Source organism: Panthera tigris, chromosome X, assembly GCF_018350195.1.
Source record: "Panthera tigris isolate Pti1 chromosome X, P.tigris_Pti1_mat1.1, whole genome shotgun sequence".
NCBI lineage: Eukaryota > Metazoa > Chordata > Mammalia > Carnivora > Felidae > Panthera > Panthera tigris.
The window spans coordinates 19,954,075-19,966,490 of NC_056677.1; the positions used below are offsets into that span (position 1 = coordinate 19,954,075).

General features: G+C 43.5%; 1 protein-coding gene across 3 annotated transcripts in view; it reads right to left on the reverse strand.

The window, feature by feature from the left end:
* KLHL15 (kelch like family member 15) overlaps positions 1-5,047 on the reverse strand; it is a 34,669-nt gene extending 29,622 nt beyond the window's left edge. Inside the window, exons 1-2 of one of the 3 annotated variants that reach the window (XM_042974068.1) lie at positions 4,650-5,047; positions 3,711-3,910 (exon numbers count right to left, since the gene is read on the reverse strand). The gene's annotated coding sequence lies outside the window, so the exon portion shown is untranslated. Of the gene's footprint in view, positions 1-3,710; positions 4,131-4,491; positions 4,554-4,649 lie in introns of those variants that run through there. The other 2 variants (XM_042974067.1, XM_007087849.3) reach the window with 2 other exon arrangements.
* Positions 5,048-12,416: the final 7,369 nt, after the last annotated feature.

Consider the following 12,416-nt stretch of genomic DNA (forward strand, 5'->3'; position numbering starts at 1 on the left):
TGGTTAACTTCTCAATCTAAAAGCAAGAAAAATGTAAAAACATCCTATATTAGCAGTCATTTTATTCTTGGATACACTATTCAAATTGAGAGACAACTCAGTTTAATATGGGAGGCAAGGCAACATAACTTTAATTTACTTAATACTGGAAATTCTTTCTTATCTATCTAAATGTTCTTACAACTCAGTACCAAACTGCAAATGACCGTTTAACTGAGCTTTTAGGAAGGCTCTGGGTCCTCCAGCCAGGTTGGCACCTATTATCCAAATTACTTCACTTTTCAGGTATGTTTAGCATTTAATCATTCTATACCACAAGAAAACTTATAAGAAAAAAAAAAACCACTCCTGCTTCAATGCTATTTTTTCATCAGAAGATTTTCATTTAATGCTCTGCCTATTTCTCACTACAAGCAGTAGTAGTCCAAGAGTGATGTCATGGAAAACAGCTTCCCTAGCCTTTAGAGATTGGATCCAGTGAGAATTCTAGGAAAAGCCTCTACTGGGGAATAAAACTCCAAATCTTCTAAGTTATATCCTAACAAGAAAACATCAATATTATAGTGTTAACATTTTAGTTCTCTACAAGAATTATACAAACAAACTAAATCTTTTGGAAGGGATCTTGATGTCCTGATACAGATTTCCTGCAAATCTTTAAATGATGTAGAATCATTAACTAAATTCAATGATTTTATCAGAGACAAAGAATAAATTTTCTATCTGTTCTTATTTGCTTCAATGATTCAGCCAGATGAGCTTTAAAGGCCTTATATTAAAAACAGAGTATCTGAGGAAATACCTCCCCTTTTCTAATTTCTTCCAAAGTTAAAATTTCTAATTCTGAAAAGGCCTTCCACTTTTGTACCAGCGGCAATACAACATATACCCACAGCAAAAATGAACCACAAGAGCCCCTCCAATGATTCTTAAAATAGCAATAATAGTATTATCTCCTATTATTCTCCCCCTTGTACCCCTTGCCCCAGATACACTGGCCTCTTTTGCTATTTCCTGAAAACCAGCCATACACCCATCCTAAGACTTCTACACTTGCTGTTCCCTCTACCTGGATCACTATATCTCCAGATACATAGGGCTCCCTTCAGGCCTTTACTCCAGTGTCATCTCAGTGAGGCTTTCCCCAAACCCCATCTTTAAAATTAAAGACAAACAAACAAACAAAAAAACAAAACCCACTGCCAGAAATCCTCACTTTACTTTTCTGCTTAGTTTTTCTCTATAGTATATTAAAATTGAGTCCTTGTTTAGTTTACTGTTTGGGTTGTTTTTCTTTTTTCTGGTTTTGCTTTGACTGTTGTATCCCTCACAACCTAGAAATAACAGCGCTTGGCACATAATAAGTGCTTAATAAATATTTGTTGGATGAACAGATAAATTTATCCGTTCATTTACCGCATAACGATCCATGTTCTGTAACCACCCCTGATTTAAAAATGAGAAAAATCAAAGCTCACAGAGGTTAAGAAACCTGCCCGAGGCCCTGATCCTTAAGCGGTGGAGTTGGGGTCCGTCCCACTTCAGAGCCTCTATGTTTAATCAGTATCCTACAAGGCTTCACCAGTGACTCTTAATTTCTTTTCAATAAAAAAACCCCACACAAACTACCGCATGCTAGTTCAGAGAAAATATACGCTAATAAATTAATCCAACCTCTCAAACTAAATATTAATTCTCCTTACAGTTAACGTTATTTACTCTTAAAATATTTACAAAGTGAAGGGCGAGCTGACAGCAGACCAGCTAATTTTTGGGACGCAAGTGAAATGAAAATTCGGGCCCCCTTATCCAAAAGCTGGAAAAAAGTGTCGTTAAAGGTACTAAAATAAAAAGTTTTCTCCTTTCTTCTGAGGTATCTCTCGACTTATTGGTGTTTTTTTATTTGCTGTTTAACGCGTTCTAAGTAAAGAAAAATTAAAAATTTAAATTAGCATGAGTTTCATCATTCACCTTTATATTGTACAATGCCAGTTTTATGTGCAGATTATTATACCAACTTCGAGGCCCTTCTGAACACCCATGAAGGCCAAGCCAGCCCTGGTTCCAAGATTTTTGCCCCAGATAACCCAAACCAAGGCAGAGAGAAGGTCAAACCTTGAAATTCCCCATAAAGCAATGATTTACCAAAATTTTTTCTTCAGGACAAACGATAAGTCCGATGTATAAAAGCCTAGCACATTACAAGAGGCTCTACCATCTAATTTAATCCTACCCACTTATATTACTCGATCTTTTTACAAAACACAAAAGCATACTCTAAAAAACAACCAGGATTAGATTATAAAATAAAAAGTCTCAGAAAACCATTTGTTGGCTAAAAATAACAATATACTAAGAAAAATGCTTCTCTTTCACTTTTTGTGGGCCATTTTTAAAACAAAACATACTACATGGTACATTTTTGATGTACCCAGTAAGAATTATTCCATACTGATCTGTTTTTACACATATGTATTATAAAATCTGACAAATAAGTCCAAACCACAAATATTTACTATTCTATTATTTCTCCCAAGTTAAATCAGCAATAGAGCGCAAATTAACACCCTTTACCACTGAAAAACTGGTTTTAAGCACCTACTAAGTGTTGTGATGACTTAAAAAGAAAATTAAATTACACAAATACTAGTACATTGCCAAAAAGTTGAAAATTTCTACACATTTCTAGATCTGTTAAGAATTACAGAAATCTGAATGCATTTGTGAGCTCTTCAAAAATAATTTTCAAATTAGTAGAGATATCCAGGCATCCTGTTCCCTAGATATGAAAAACAGCATTAAAATTAAAGAATATACCTTAAAAGCATTTTCTAAGTTACAATTTAATCAGATCAACAAAAATAAATGTAAATTCGGAAAACACAGAAGACTAAACACAAAGTGTTAAATAAATATTCCGAGTAAGAAAACGGGCATAAGCGGCCTAGAAAAATGAAAAGCAAAGCACTACAGTAACGTTAAATTTGAATTAAAGAATACCGTTATTTAAATAAGCAGTTAGCATTTCGTAGGAAGAAGGCCAAGCAACGTGACTATTATATATCTGGTCGATTCACAGCACTGCTTCGCTATTCCGTACTTATTGCTTACTCTTATAATACAGAAAAAAAAAAAAAAAAAAAGAGGCAGCAACAGTTAGCCACTACAACGTTAACCACTCTGGCAAGGGTTACTTAAAAAATTGCTTTGCATTTTTACAACACTTTACAGCTATAGGTTATTTTCATATATATGACCTCATATAGTCCTCACTACCCTGTGATGTGGCTATTACCGACTAGATTTCATAGATAAGAAACCGAGGATCAGTAAGCGATTTTCTCAGCGTCACCCGGTCGAACCCAGACCTTCTGATTCCACGTTTTATGCCTCGCATTTCGCATACTTCTATTCCAGGCATAAACAGAATTTTTAAAGGGAAGGAACGGGTTAGGGAGAAAATAATCATGGTACCTGCAGCTGTGTGCTGCAAAAAATGGCTGAATTATGCTTCTTCCTTCTCCCCCCCCTCCCTGAAAAAAATTAGATTTCAAACAATTTAAGTAAACTCAAAGACAAATTAGTTCCCGGCGTCTACCAAATGTTTGACTCGGGTCTGTGCAGAAAAGGCTACCAAATCGGTGCCGAGCGCGGGGACGCGGACGAAGCCCGGGCTCCTGCAGGCCGGAGGGCCAGGGGCGGCTACGCACCTCGGGGGTCTGTCCAGCCTCTAGTGGACGGCAGTCTGCATCAGGAAGAAGCGGGCCGGCGGGCCAGGCGGTGGGCGGTCGGGCCCCGGGATGGCACTCGGCAGGCTCCTCGAACCTCTACAAGGGGCCGCTCCCGGGCCGGGCCGGGGCGCTCCGGCGGGGGGCGAGTCTGCGCGCCTGCGGCCCCCTCGGAACCAGTCCTGGGAAAGAAGACAGCGCTGAGTCGCGAGTCGAGACAGTCGGGCTCGGCACAAGGCGCAAGGCGGCGCGGCGTCGGGGCCGGGCCCGGCCTTGCCAACGCCAGGAGCCTCGCGGCGCCCGGCGGGGCTCGGCTGGAGGGCCGACTCGGGGCCACGGGCGGGGAAAGGGGCTGGGGGGCTGCGGGCAGCGGCAGATGCACGGGTGGTAGCGGCGTCGACGACGGCGTCTCCGGGCTTCTGCCCCGAAGCGCGCCGAGCCTCAGGATCACCCACGCCGGGGGTGGAGGAAGGCGGGAAAGGGGCGGGCAAGGGGCGGAGCGTGCGGGGCCACGAGCCAGGGGCCGCTCCGGGCCGCGCGCCCCCTGCGGGCCGCGGGAGCCGCCCGGGGCCGGCCCAGGGAGGCGGGGCCCGCCGGCAGGGGGCTCCATGCGCCGTCGTCGCAACGCGGAAGCCTGCCACGCGGGTAGGGAGGTCGAAGGGTGGGAAGGCAACAGTTGGAAAGCAGGCCTCGGAGGCGCCCTCGTCCCCCATCGGCGCCTCGAGGGGGCCCGCGCGCGGGCCACGGCCCGGAGGGTGTTTACCTTCCCCCTGGTCGAGCGCCAATGCCGCCATCTTTCAGCCAGCGCGCGTCACTTCCGGCGCCGGGGGAGCGGGAGCGGGTGTGGGAGCGGGGTGGGGGCAGGGCTGTCCCACGCCCGCGGGGCCCCACGTTCAAGCCGGCCACGCCGGCGGGCCCCACCGAGAGAATAAGGCGGCCGGGCGCTGCACTGCGGCCTCGGCTCGACGCGGTTTCCCTCGTGGCGTCGCCGTCGGGGCTGGGAACGCCGGGTGGTGCTTATCCCCTCGCAGCGGTCTCGCTTAGTCTGCATGAGCGGTGGTCTCAAGCTACTGCGGGTGCGCCCACCCTCGACAAAGTTGAGGGTTGGGGCGCCCGGAAAATGTCTTTTTGCATCTTGAATACCACGGTGGGGGTGGGGGAGTCTGCGACGACGTGGAGGAAGCCTTGCCCTACCTACCTGTTTTATAAAATTGACTACTTCTGCGCCAAATGACATCATTTTTGTAAAGCAACTTGCAGGAGATTATTGCGTCATAGTTCCACTTGGCTTATTGCACAGCAATTACTCTTTCGGGAATGCATTTCCCAGAGGTGGGAAAATTCATAGAAAACGGCATGTCTGCCCCACAGAAATGTCGGATCTAAAAACGCTGTTCTATTTGCGTCAAAATAAGATGGCAAGAACGAACATTCAGAGAGCAGTGATTTTTGGGGTGGTTGTTCTTTTTAAATAAATCAGCTGTAGAATTTGAGCTAATGTTTTTTAAATATATCGCCGTACTTGATTTAAGAATGTAGAACCATACTAAAGCCTGTTTTGTAAATTTATTATTGTGAAACCTCTTTGTGAGAAAAATGTAAATGACAGAAATACACAGCTGGAGGCCAGTGGTTCTACAACTAACCTTAAATTAAGTCATCCAGTGCCCCTTTCTAATCTAAAACTGAGGATCTCCTACCCTAACCCCCACTCCACCCCCCACCGCCATTTTCTCTCTACACCAATATCCCCATGAATTTACAGTGAGGTGTGTGGCTAAAAGCGATCATTATCTCTTTCTAGCAAACTTGAACATGTCATGTTTCCCAAGAGGCCAAGATAGCACACGGTGTACTTTTTTGCTGAAGTAGACTAGTTCGTGGGAAAAAATAAAGAATCACCTGAATCCTAAGGAAATAGGGAAATAAGCTTACTTTTTCTGATTTAAACTATAAAACAAGCTTTAAAAAACCGTAAGCCATAAAATATACTTTAAAATGACATACATATAACTTTGAACATTTGCGTTTTCATACATTATTCTTGAACATTTAAAATGGGTGAATTTTGATTCTTGTGTATTAGCCAACAAACATACATTTTGAGGTATACATAGTGTAGCACTGACCTGTACAGAGAGAGACTTACGTTCTTGAATCAAGCAGGAATTGAAATGTGTCTGTGTTGTGTGTAGCTGGTATATATACCTACAGTGAGTAATGTCATGAACCACTGTGATCATTACACCCCTTAAGGCATGACGTGGCCTCATATATGACATTCCGTTATATCCAAAACGTCTTTTTTAAAAGTACTGTTTCTGTGTGCTGTGTCTTTTCACCAATCTGTATATTTACTATGTAGAGTCCATTCCTCAAAAAAAAAAAAAAGTTATACGTGATCTATGATACCTCCCTCACTTTCATTTAAGAAAAAAAAGGGTATAGATGGGTCTAGTGCTGTAAGGAGCATTCTGCTTCTCTGACACCAAGTAAAGTGAAACCACATCATTTATACTAACTCCTCTAGGTAATTCCTGTATTCAATTACTTTTCCCACCAATTACTGGAAAGTAATGGGAGCTCCCAAATACCTTGAGGGCATCTTTTCACACTGGTAGAGTCCCACTGGGGAAAGGGAGGCTGTCTTTTCCTAGCCCTCTAACATAAGTATTACAGGATACTCCTCAAATCTGCTACCTTGCAGTCTGAAATGTCCCGAGGCATGTTAGAGGCTTGGGTCTAAGAATGGTGGTAGAGTTGGAAGGAAGTTCCAAGGAAGGGGGTTGTGAGGATTTAGGATACTCTATAACCTTTCCTTGCCCACTTTTTTTTTTTTTTTTTTTTTTTTTTTGGCTTTTCAGAAGCCTAGCGTCTGTGATAAGGTAGTCACTTTTCATGTAACTAGCTCCCACTTTAATCTCTGGGAATCAAAGAGTTGTATTTTCAGTGAACTCTAATAAAGTTACATATGCATTCCCTTTCCTCTTGAAAACTGTTTGGACAGGGACTTTATAGCTGTTGATGGTTTTTAAGGCATCTTGTTGGGGTCCGGTCCATCTCAGTCCCTCAGGATGCACCAGCATCCTCCCAAATCAGTACCAACTTCCGCTGGTACACACCAAGACCTGTACACTGACACATTCCAACAGGTTGGTAGCTGTTGTCCTAAATATTTTTTCTGGTCCCTATTGCAGACAGAACCTTCAAAATGCAATCTGAGCAGTGCCTGGGTGATTCGGTCGGAAAAGCATGCTACTCTTGATCTTGGGGTTGTGGGTTCGAGCCTCATATTGGGTATAGAGATTACTACAATAATAATATTTTTCTAAAGTTTATTTCTTTTGAGAAAGAGAGCGTGCACATGCAAGCCAGGGAGGGGCAGAGAGAGAGAATCCCAAGCCCAACTCCGGGCTCGATCTCACGATCTGAGAGATGGCAACCTGAGCCAAAATCAAGAGTCAGACGCTTAACTGACTGAGCCACCCAGGTGCTCCTAAGCTTTTTTTTTTTTTTAATGCAATCTGAGAGTCCCCAAATTTTCCAGTCTTTCAACTTTGTTGTTTTTACAACCCAGTAGAATAACTTGAGACTTTATGTTGCATGACTGACAGGAAATCCGTGTCTTCGTGAATGTTGGAGGCTTCCTGGCTAATGCCTACATACCTTGGTTGTTGCTGGTCACCTGTTGCTTGGAATGGCTCCTCATAGCTTCTGTCCTATTATCTATCTCTAGCTTTCTGGTGTGTCATCACATCTCCACGTTTCTCCAGCTCTTTCTGTGTACTTCCTGCCTCACAAACTTGACTCTCCCTCCAATTCTCTAGCAAAGCAAAAACCTAAAGCCATCACAAGGAAACTTCAGTCGCTTTAAACAGGACATGACTTCTAGAGATCCCTAAACAGGGATGTCTTCTCTCGCCATCTGTAAGTCAGAATTGTAATCATTAGGTGGGAACCCTCTCCTAAGCATATCAAAGGGTTTGTCCTGGGGCCCCTGGGTAGCTCAGTTGGTCCGGCTTCAGCTAAGGTCATGATTTCACAGCATGTGGTTTTGAGCCCCATGTCTGGCTCTGTGCTGACAGCTCGGAGCCTGGAGCCTGCTTCGGATTCTGTGTCTCCCTCTCTCTCTGCCCCTCCCCTGCTCATGCTCTGTCTCTCTGTCAAAAATAAATAAACATTAAAAAAAAAAAAAAAAAAGAGGAGCCCCTGGATGGCTCATTTGGCTAAGTGTCTGACTTCAGTTCAGGTCATGATCTCACAGTCCATGGGTTCGAGCCCCACATTGGGTTTTGTGCTGACAGCTCAAAGCCTGAAGCCTGCTTCGGGTTCCGTGTCTCCCTCTCTCTCTGCCCCTCTCCTGCTCGCGCTCTGTCTCTCAAAAATAAATAAGCATTTGAAAAAAGTGTAAATTGATTATAATCGACTTTAAAAAAAGAAAAAAAAAGGGCTTGTCCCATCTCCTCTCTTCCCCAATCTCATGAGTCCTTAAATCCACGCCTTGGGCTCAGCTAGGAGAGTACCAGGTCCCTAAACATCCAAAAGGAATGTGGGCACACACACACACAAAAACCCTCAAAAGGGCACTTCCCCCATGAGACAGTGTATCTGAAATATAGTAAAACCGAGGTGCCTGGGTGGTCCAATTGATTAAGCGTCTGACTTCGGCCTAGGTCATGATCTTGCGTTCCCGAGTTCCAGCCCCGCATCGGGCTCTGTGCTGACAGCTCAGATCCTGGAGCCTGCTTCGGATTCTATGTCTCCCTCTCTCTCTCTGCCCCTCCTTTGCTCATACTCTGTCTCTCTCTCTCAAAAATAAACATTAAAAAATTTTAGAAAAAAAAAGAAATATAGTAAAACCTTGGTTTGTGAGCATAATCCTTCTGGGAAACATGCTTATAATCCAAAGCACTTGTGTATCAAAGTGAATTTCAAGAACCATTGGCTCAGTTGTGATTATGTGACGTTTGGCATCACGTACTACTCATATTTCAAGACATCACTCCTTGTAAGTAACTTGTTTTGCGAGTGTTCCACAGGATGAGCAAACATTTCTCTTTTTTAATAGCTTTTATTTATTTAAAAAAATTTTAATATGTATTTATTTTTGAGAGAGAGAGAGAAAGACAGAGCGTGAGTGGGGGAGGGGCAGAGAGCGAGGGAGACACAGAATCTGAAACAGGCTCCAGGCTCTGAGCTGTCAGCACAGAGCCCCATGCGGGGCTCGAACTCAGGAGCGGTGAGATCATGACCTGAGCTGAAGTCGGACGCTCAACCGACTGAGCCACCCAGGCGCTCCCACAAGCAAACATTTCTAATAAATTTTAACTTGATAAACGAGCGATGTCTTGCAATACAAGTAGTACATGATGCCAAATGTCACAAGATCACAACTGAGCCAATGGTTCTCTCTCTCTCTCTCTCTCTCTCTCTCTCTCTCTCTCTCTCTCTGTCTCTCTCTCTCATTCTCACTGCGGGATTGTGGATGATCATCTCCATGCTCGGATGCGGTGTTTGGTGTTTGGCCACGGTGTCTGGCAGAAATCAGTAATTTTTCAGAACGTTGGAAGGTGCCCACAACTGTCACTAGTGTGTTTTGTGTCACTTCAAAGCACTGATGGACAGTCCTTTGCTTTTCCAGACAAGAGTAAGCCTAAGAATGCTTTGCTTCATTCTAGGTCAGGCTGCCTGCAGAGAGGGAAACTTTCCTCTGCTGCCTTATCGCCAGTTGCATTAAATACAGTCTATGACAAGTTAATTCACATTGTACTGTAGTCAACATCTGTTAGTGACAGTGAAAGTCATCCTACACAATAACCCTCCTCTCTCTTGTTGCCCTCACACCAGCCACGAAAGTTTGCAAAGATAAGTGCAGGTTAATTTGTTTTTCTTTATATTTTGTGTTTTCTTCGGGCGCCTGGGTGACTCAGTTCGTTAAGCATCTGACTTCGACTCAGGTCATGATCTCACGGTTTGTGAGTTCAACCCCTGCGTCAGGCTCTGTGCTTATAGCTCAGAGTGTCTCCCTTGCTCTCTGCCCATCCCCTGCTCACAGTCTGTGTGTCTCTCTCTAAAAAATAAGTAAACATTAAAAAATTCTTTATTTTGCATTTTCTTTATTATTTTGTATTGTATTACAGGATTGTAATCATTTTAAACGAATATTTTTGGGTTGTGGAATGAATCATCTGAATTTCCATTATTTCTTAGGAGGAAATTTGCTTTGATATACAAGTGCTTTGGATTATAAGCATGTTTCCGGAACGGGTTATGGTTGCAAACTAAGGTTTTACTGTATTTGTGTTTTGTTATTTCACCAATGTGGGGAGTTACCTCAATGAAAATGAACTGATAACCTGACTTATTTCTGTATGGCCAAGAGGACTCAACAATGTGATTCTGGAACCAAATGCTTCTTCATATTTCACTTCCATCCTTAAAGCCCTAGCAAGCAATTCTCTGCTGGCAGTTGTGAGAATAACTGTTTTGTGCTTGTGGCCAGCTAACAAGTGTTTAAAAACATTCAGGTTTGGTCTCAGAGTCCCCAATACATGGTGACAGGTTTAGACAACATGGGGTGCTATGTGAGTCAGCACAACGGTAGGGGGGTGTAATTCAGGCTTGAGAGGGTCTAACAAGTCTCAGAGGCAGTAATTTCTTTCTTTTAAAAAATTTTTTAAATGTTTATTTTTTAGAGAGAGACAGACAGAGTGTGACTGGGGGAGGGGCAGAGAGAGAGGGAGACACAGAATCCGAAGCAGGCTCCAGGCTCCGAGCTGTCAGCACAGAACCCGACATGAGGCTCGAACCCACGAACCGTGAGATCATGCCCTGAGCCGAAGTCAGACGCTTAACCGACTGAGCCACCCAGGTGCCCCAAGGCAGTAATTTCTAAATTCAGGGCAAAGGGAAGAATAGAGGGGAAAGGGAAGAGAGTAAAGGATCCCCCACAGCGCAGGGCGTTCCAGGCCTAGAAGAGACAGCAAGGCAGCTTTATTTAGAGAACCGCTGATAATTCTGTAGGATGACAGCATAGTACACAAGAAGGGGAGAGGGAAAAGAAGAACCACCAAGGCTGCTGCGTATTAGACCGAGGCAGTAAAGGCTTCTCCCCTCCTGTGTGGCCTCTCACGCCATGCTTTTTCCACTGTACCATGATGTCATACTGATGAACGTATTAAATGATCTTGCATTTTTACTCCTACTTAATTCCGTAAATTATTTGCTATAGTAATCTAATAGTAATCTAATTTATCCTAATCTACTATGCTAATTTACTTATTCATGCCGTCGGTATTTATGAACACCTACTGTGTGTCACGTCCTGTTCTAAGCATTGGGGAATCTGTCAGAGACCAAAACATATAAAAAGCCTTTGCCATCTCAAAGATTACATAAATCAGATAGTAAACAAAATAAATAAGCAAATTCTGTGGCCTATTAGAATGTGATGAGCGCTGTGGGAAATAACAGAGCAGGGTAAAAGATTAGTAAGAGTGTTCCAGTTTTAACTGGGATAATCAACGCAGGAGGTTGCTTTTGAGCTTTGACTTGAAGGAGGTGAAGGACCAGACTGTGTAAAGCTTTTTAGACCATTGTAAGGCCTTGGCCTTTGAGACATTGGGAACCATTGGCAGCTCTTGAGAAGAGGAGCACTACCACTAACACTAAGGCTGCTCGTGTAAATGATAGAATTCAGGCCTAAATGTAATGGACAACATGGTGACTATAGTTAACACTACTGTATGGGATATTTGAAAGTTGCTAAGAGATTAAATCCTAAAAGTTCTCATCACAAGGAAAAACGTTTTTTTCCTCTTCTATCTGTATGAGATGATGGATGTTAACTTACTGTAATCGTTTCACAATATATTCATGTCAAGTCATTACGCTGTATGCCTGAAACTTCTACAGTGCTGTATGTCAGTAACATTGGAAGAAAAGAAAACCACTGGAAATATAATATGCATGCACAAATAAATAAAAAGTTAGGCTATTAAACAATTAAAGTGGATGAACATGTAAGCAGGGACCTGGGATAAGGAGACTCATCTAACAATGAAATAGAAGCTAAAGGAGACACTGTGGGAAGTGGCAAGACTCAGCAAATATTCTGAAGGTAGAGCCAACTGGATTTCCTGGATGTAGCAATAAAGGAAAGAGAGGAGATGAGGAAGTCGCCTAGGTTTCCATCCCGAGTGACTGGAAGGATGGAATTGGCATTTCCTGACATGGGGAAGACCTCAAGAGGAGCAGGTTTGAAATGAGTGGGCGTGAAAAGAGAAGGGGGCACACCAAGGGCTGGGAGCCGTCCAGAGAACAGGGAGCAGGTGTAGGAGACCGGAGTATGGTATGCTACAAGCTGGAGAGACTAGTAGAAGTTGCTCAATGTTCACCATCAATAAAAGGTGCAGTGAACATTGCCATTTTGTTTTCTCTTATTTTTTTAATGTTTATTTTTGAGAGAGACCTTGAGTGTGGGAGAGGCAGAGAGAGAGAGAGAGAGAGAGAGAGAGAGAGAGACAGGGGATCTGAAGCGGGCTCTGTGCTGACAGCAGAGAGTCCTGTGTGATGTGGGACTCGAACTCATGACCTGTGATATCATGACCTGAGCTGAAGTCAGACGCTTAACCAACTGAACCACGCAGGTGGCCCGAATGTTGCTATTTTAACTGAATATATTTACCT